This window comes from Meleagris gallopavo, chromosome 1 (assembly GCF_000146605.3).
Source record: "Meleagris gallopavo isolate NT-WF06-2002-E0010 breed Aviagen turkey brand Nicholas breeding stock chromosome 1, Turkey_5.1, whole genome shotgun sequence".
In the NCBI taxonomy this organism is placed as follows: domain Eukaryota; kingdom Metazoa; phylum Chordata; class Aves; order Galliformes; family Phasianidae; genus Meleagris; species Meleagris gallopavo.
Genome location: NC_015011.2, coordinates 136,965,927 through 136,971,860, shown reverse-complemented (window position 1 = coordinate 136,971,860; position 5,934 = coordinate 136,965,927). Strand labels below are relative to the sequence as shown.

The following is a 5,934-nucleotide window of genomic DNA, read 5'->3' as shown; positions in this document are numbered from 1 at the left end:
AAAACTATAAAAATAAAAACATTTTAATATTTGCAATTTAATTTTCATCACAGAAATTTACAAATGGGCCCTAGCTTAATCCATGACCTTCTATAAAATACATCACATTTGTCACTGGCAATCGGATAATGCGATAATAAAATCCTGAAGCATTGCCTTAATTACAAGTTCTAAACACGTGATTCTTGTTATTTCTAACTATTTGTGATCACATCTTTCTACTTTTTCACATGTAATCTAAATTACTGGAATCAACAGGACTAAAATGAGGGAAAGCTCGCCAATTGCCTGGTAACTGGCAAAACGCGTGCACGCATAGGGCCACATTCACCTCTCTCAAACATAATCATAAACTCCATGTATTCAGCAAAGTTTCATGTCCTTACATTTTCTTGTATTCAGAAACCAGTAAAACAGAATTATCCTTAAAGTGATCACGTGTGTTCACTGACAATTTAACAAGTTAAATAATATAGTGAGAATTTACCATCTATTTGGTTACTGCTGTGACCCTCAGTGCCAAGTTTTTTTCCAGCTAGCTTTCAAACAGCCTGGTTTTTCTTCAGCTATGGTGTTTCCATAAAATTGATTGCTTTCAATTGTAGTTTAGCCAGTGTAATATATCTTTTGTGTATTTATTAATATATATGTATACACACACACATGCACATAAAACAGGATGTTTTACAGTGCCGGAGTCTGTGGACTTAAAGCCAGCGAGCAGCCTACGTAAATGGCCATCAGTTTTAGGAAAGTTTATGTAAAAAATTAAGGAAGACCTACGACAAGCTTTAACAGCCAACTTAGTCATTATAGAAAGTCCTGTGCTCCATGCTGAGAAGCCAGATACAAATAAGAAACACTATAGGTTTCCTCTCTTTTTGTAGTCTTTTGTAGAAGGCTAAAACGACACCATCATACAGTTACCTAAAAGACTTGACAGGTATTGATTTAAAGCACGATATATCAAGAGGTACTGTAAAAAGGATTTCATGGTCATAAATTTTAATGTATTCCAATTTTGCACTCTCTCGGTAACTTGTCAATAACAACAATCCCACTTAAAATATTTGCTTCATTCCTGCATGGCATTACGTCTATTATGCAGTTATTTGGATACATAATTCTGTGACAAAAATCCACTGAGTGCTATAAATCAAAGGTTCGATTTTCTTCTCCATAAATTGTTTGATAATGTTTTAATGAAGCAAAGTACAGCTTCCTGCTATGGATATTTGTATCAAAAGAAAATCTTTTCACAGAAATGTTTCACGCCTTAAAAAATCGTACGTGTGTTTTTATTTTTGTTGTAATTTTAAGTACAAAGTAAAATCTCTTCTTTATTTCTTCCAGAAAGTTAGGTTTTCAGCATTTTGTAGGAATTGCTTGTACACTCTCCCTCTTTAGAATTAGTTTAGAAGGCATCATATTAAAAATAAGGAGCATCATGAGCTGATCAGTAGTGACATTTAATTAAAGCGACTAAAATACATTTGGTTAGAAAGAATGGAAAGCATTAGCTCAAGGAATTTGTCTGCCTATAATTTCTTTCTTAAAAAAAAAAAAAATCAGATTATTGTGAAGTATTTGCCATATTAAAATTTGAGACAGAGTATCTGACCGCCCTCGAGATCCTAACTGTTTAATGGGAACTAAAATAAAATCAAACGACTTGTGGATTTTAAAGAAACGTGGCAACACTGAAAGGTTACAATTGCTTTCTATCAAAAGAAAGCACTCACAATCCTTTCATGGCACACATTTATCAGAGAGCCATTGCAGGCTGACACAAGGAATTCCGGTGATGGGAATCTTTTCTCCATTCTGTTGTTTAAAACAGTGGCACGCGTGTGCTGTGATATGGGATCTATTGCATGTAGCGACGAGCTTCTTTCTAGCTTCACATCCGGGAGCCCAATGGAAGAGTCCCGTTCCTTCCCCAGGCTGGGCCACATGCCGTGGGCAGATGCCCACAGTGCCAGTGTCACCCCAGAGCCGCACCCCAGAGCTTCCTGAGGACCCCAGGGGTCCCTGGGTACCGCACGAGGGCTGGAGGAGGTGTGGGCCCAACATGGGGCACGGCAGTAGCCCCAGGCCCTTGGCCTAGCCCGAGGTGCCCCGCTGTAGGGCTGGGAGGCATGAAAGGCTTGGGGATGGGGCTCGTGGCTACAACCCGCTCTGCCGTGTGGCATAGAGGGATTAATTTGTGTCACGGCGAGGCTTGAGGAGCCGGGAGCTGCAGTAGCCCCGCTTTATTGAAGCGCTCCCACAGCACGGCACAGGGGATGGTGCAGCCATCACGTTGCCTGTGAAATTCCCTTAGAAACGGGCTAATAACGTCGAGTGCCACACTTTGAAAACTGTCAAACAAATTAGATATGTATTTGTTTTAATGTGGCTAAGTACAATAACAGATTAGAACGGATTATGTGGCTGTCTATTCACATTGGAAAATCTCTGGTAGAAAAAAAAAAAAGGCTACACCTATTTTTATTTTCCTACTGTATGTTCATACAAGAAAGGATTAATAAAAAGTGCTTCATAACACTTCAGGGCACCTCTGGCAGCAGTTTAATATACGGTGGCTAAATAAATACCCCAGCCTACCTGCACCTGCGAACCACAACAAAAACATAAGCAGCCCTGAGCATTATGTGATGCAGAGCCAGTGCTAAGAACTGAGGGGACGATCCCTGCATGGCCGGAAACTTCTCAGTTCGGTAAACCTCATTTTCTGAACACATTTTATTGCAGTTTATTTACGAGTGACTGGCAGTTCCATTTATAAAGGTAAAATTCAGAGTTGCATTGTACTCTAGCACTGCTGACTTCCCCAGACCAATAGTTCCACCAGAGATGACCCATGGAAGATGTATGGACTGAAATGAGGAGGGAGAAGAAAGAATTCTGGGTCCCTTCAAACATACTAAATGCAAGTATTGAGCCAGATATTTTTATTGTTAAAAATCTGGCACACAGTCCAGTTAAATAATAAAAGAAAACAAGTAAAATAATTAGTTCAGTAGCAGAAAGTCTGCGAGGCATAGGAGAGCCTCAAGTGGTTGGAACATTTTGCTTGAACATCTGTTTGTCGATGCATGATTCTGGTGTTATTAATCTTCTTTGTAGGTAAGCAGGTGATTCACCCTAACCAAATTGCTGTTGTCCAGGAACAGTTCTCTCCCAGCCCTGAAAAAATAAAGTGGGCACAAGAACTGATTTCTGCTTTTGAAGAACATCAGCGTTTAGGAAAGGTAAATATTTTGTTATACGATGTTGTGGAAAGTAAATTTAAATAATGTTTAAAATTTAGAGAGATTGGTGGTGGCTGTTTGCATTCGTCTTACAAAGCATGCTGCATTCGAGAGTCACGCTTTTGAAATCTGTATCTGCATCGAGACTGTAGAGTGTGTATTTATCATAAATGTGGCACCAGTGTGTTTACAAATAACCTGGCTGTCTTTTTCTCTCCCCGTTTTAACTTTAATTCTTTGAGCACAGAGCCTTCTGAGTACATGCATATATATCTGCAGCATCGGTGAATTAAAACTGCTTCTGAGTCGCACCACCAAAAGAAAATATTTGCCAGCAAAAGGCAGGTAGCTGAGCAGAAGACTCCAACAGCTTGTGCGGGCATAATTGATGGAAAGGGATAAACAGATGAGGAAGATTCAGTTTTCAGAAAATCTCTGCGTTGGTAAAACTACCTCACTTTTGGGGGGTTGATTCTGCAAACGTCCCTAGCAGCGAGTAGATTTACTTCTGAGCAGAGCTGCTTGCGGATTGTGGTTCTTAATCATTAAAAATGGGAATGTTTTATGTGCATTTACACCGATTGCTGGACCTGAAATTTGGATAGAGTGGAAAGCAAATTAACACTAGAATATGATTGTTCCTAATTTAGTGCATCATTGAGTCTCACGTTTCCTGCTCTGTGGGTTTCTGCTATGTAAATATTGCGGTGGTGATGCGCAATCTGTCTCCACTTTGTGCCAGTAATACTTAAATTAGGGGTCGCCTGAAGGAAGATTTTATGCTAGTTGCAGCATTGTCAGTTAATTATCTTAAAGGTTATTTGCTATAATCCAGTTTGCCTCTTTTTGAATGAAAAAAGTTGTGGTGAAATATGTTTGTCTTAGTGACAGCCAAGCCCGGGACAGCCAAAATCCCGATGTCAGAGCGGGTTGTGGGGGCGTGCAGAAATGGTTTACACTTGCATGCATGCAATTCAAGTGGGAAAAAATATCTTTGTTAACGAAGCTCACATGTAGGGCCGTGCATAGATTCTCGCTTTCTCTGGTACAGCTTAGAGATTTTTTGTGTGTTTTGTCACTTGCTGGTGGGTAGGAATAAGCTGCAGCGTGCCCCTTCCCCGTTCCCTTGTATCTCGGCTGCCCCAGGTGTTGTGTGTTACAGATTCTAAAAAAGGTCAAAGCAGAAACGATGCTTTCATCTCAGGATGAAAGTGTGACAAGGTATTTGTTATTGGTCTGCCCTTTTCTTTGCGAAGCTGCCGCATCCCGTCTGCGGTGCCGAGGTGTTTCTAATGCGTCCTTTACTATCATATTTGGGTGCCATCCTGAGCAGTTACTTCAGGGTCACTGTTACTGTGTTACGTGCCTGGATCTCTTTGTTCTACTTCTCCTATTTTGGAGGGTGACTGTCTTCCTGTTAGTGGTTTAGAAACAGAAAATCTGTGACCAGCATTGCACGTTATCTTGATTTTAAAAGCTTGGGTCTGTTGGCAAAGGAAGCATTATAAATGTGCTGCTAGAGCAAGAGTGTGTGCAGGTAGATGCAGAATGAAAAAATCATATGACATGTTCAGCCTGATATTGTTTATTTTTTATTGCTTATAATATGCTTTTAATTCACTGAATTTAGAAACTCATCTATGGAATACCCCTGTCGTTTGTACAGCCAGTGAGGAGACTGGGAGATGTAACTATAGTCCCAGTCTCACACAACAATGAAGCTACAGATGTTAAAATGCAAGCACTCTGCATTAGCAAGCATTATTATTTGGATTTGTTTCGAAGCTGCAATTTTATTGGCACAACATTGGTTTCCTGATCACATCAGCCATTTTTTGGTGTGTTTTAGTAATTGCTTTTCATTTAGATTGTAAGCTTCTGTAAGCAGACACAAGTACAGATTTGTGGGGGTTTGCATCTTGGTGTATTATTTCAACCATGCTTCATATATGTATGCTTTGTATTTTTTTACACTCAGCTGCCTGTCTGTAAAAAGAACTGGCAGGTTAATCTGAGAACTTCTGAGCCTCGCACTGCTCCAGTGTTGCTGGGCTTCCTAACCAAACAGTTTTCCCTCTAGTGTTTCCTGCAAACTTCTTAGCTGGGTTTGCATTTTGGTATTAAAAACGTGTCAGCTAGAAGAGCTCGGGCAGCCTGATTACTTCATATTTTTCCAAAGCAAACATATCTCACCGAGGGAGCCTCTGGCTCTGCGTCCTAGAGACACGCTAAAATGTAAGTAATAACTCTTCCCGTGCCACCTCCTGACAAATGCTCCACACAGTGGTTTTAGTAATCCTCATGTCCTAATGAAACACCTCTTCTGTTTTCCTTTTCCTTTTATTTTATTAAAGCGTTCGTGTCAGTAGGGCTGAAAATATAGCTGTGGTTAATATGGTTGAGACTTGTGTGCTTTTGCCATGTTATTAATCAAAGTTGAAAGCCTGGAAAAAATAAATGTGAGGGATTTGTGTGGTTGTTTGTGTAGCAGATAAGTTACTGGTCTTTGGTCTCTGGGATCATTGGTTTTAAAGTTTGCTGCATTTGGTCAACAGTATTTTATATTAAAATACAGTGATCAGCTTTTACAATTGGTTCCAGTTTGAGAGAGACAATTACCATAACAATCTTTCTTTGAGAAAAATCTGAGGCAGGGTCCTTCGTCCTGGAAGCTGACAAG

General features: G+C 40.0%; 1 long non-coding RNA gene across 1 annotated transcript; it reads left to right on the top strand.

The window, feature by feature from the left end:
* Window positions 1-6: 6 nt before the first annotated feature.
* Window positions 7-5,582, top strand: LOC109363763. The gene is made up of 2 exons (XR_002109594.1): window positions 7-3,254; window positions 3,502-5,582. It is a non-coding gene; the product is annotated as an uncharacterized LOC109363763 (long non-coding RNA).
* Window positions 5,583-5,934: the final 352 nt, after the last annotated feature.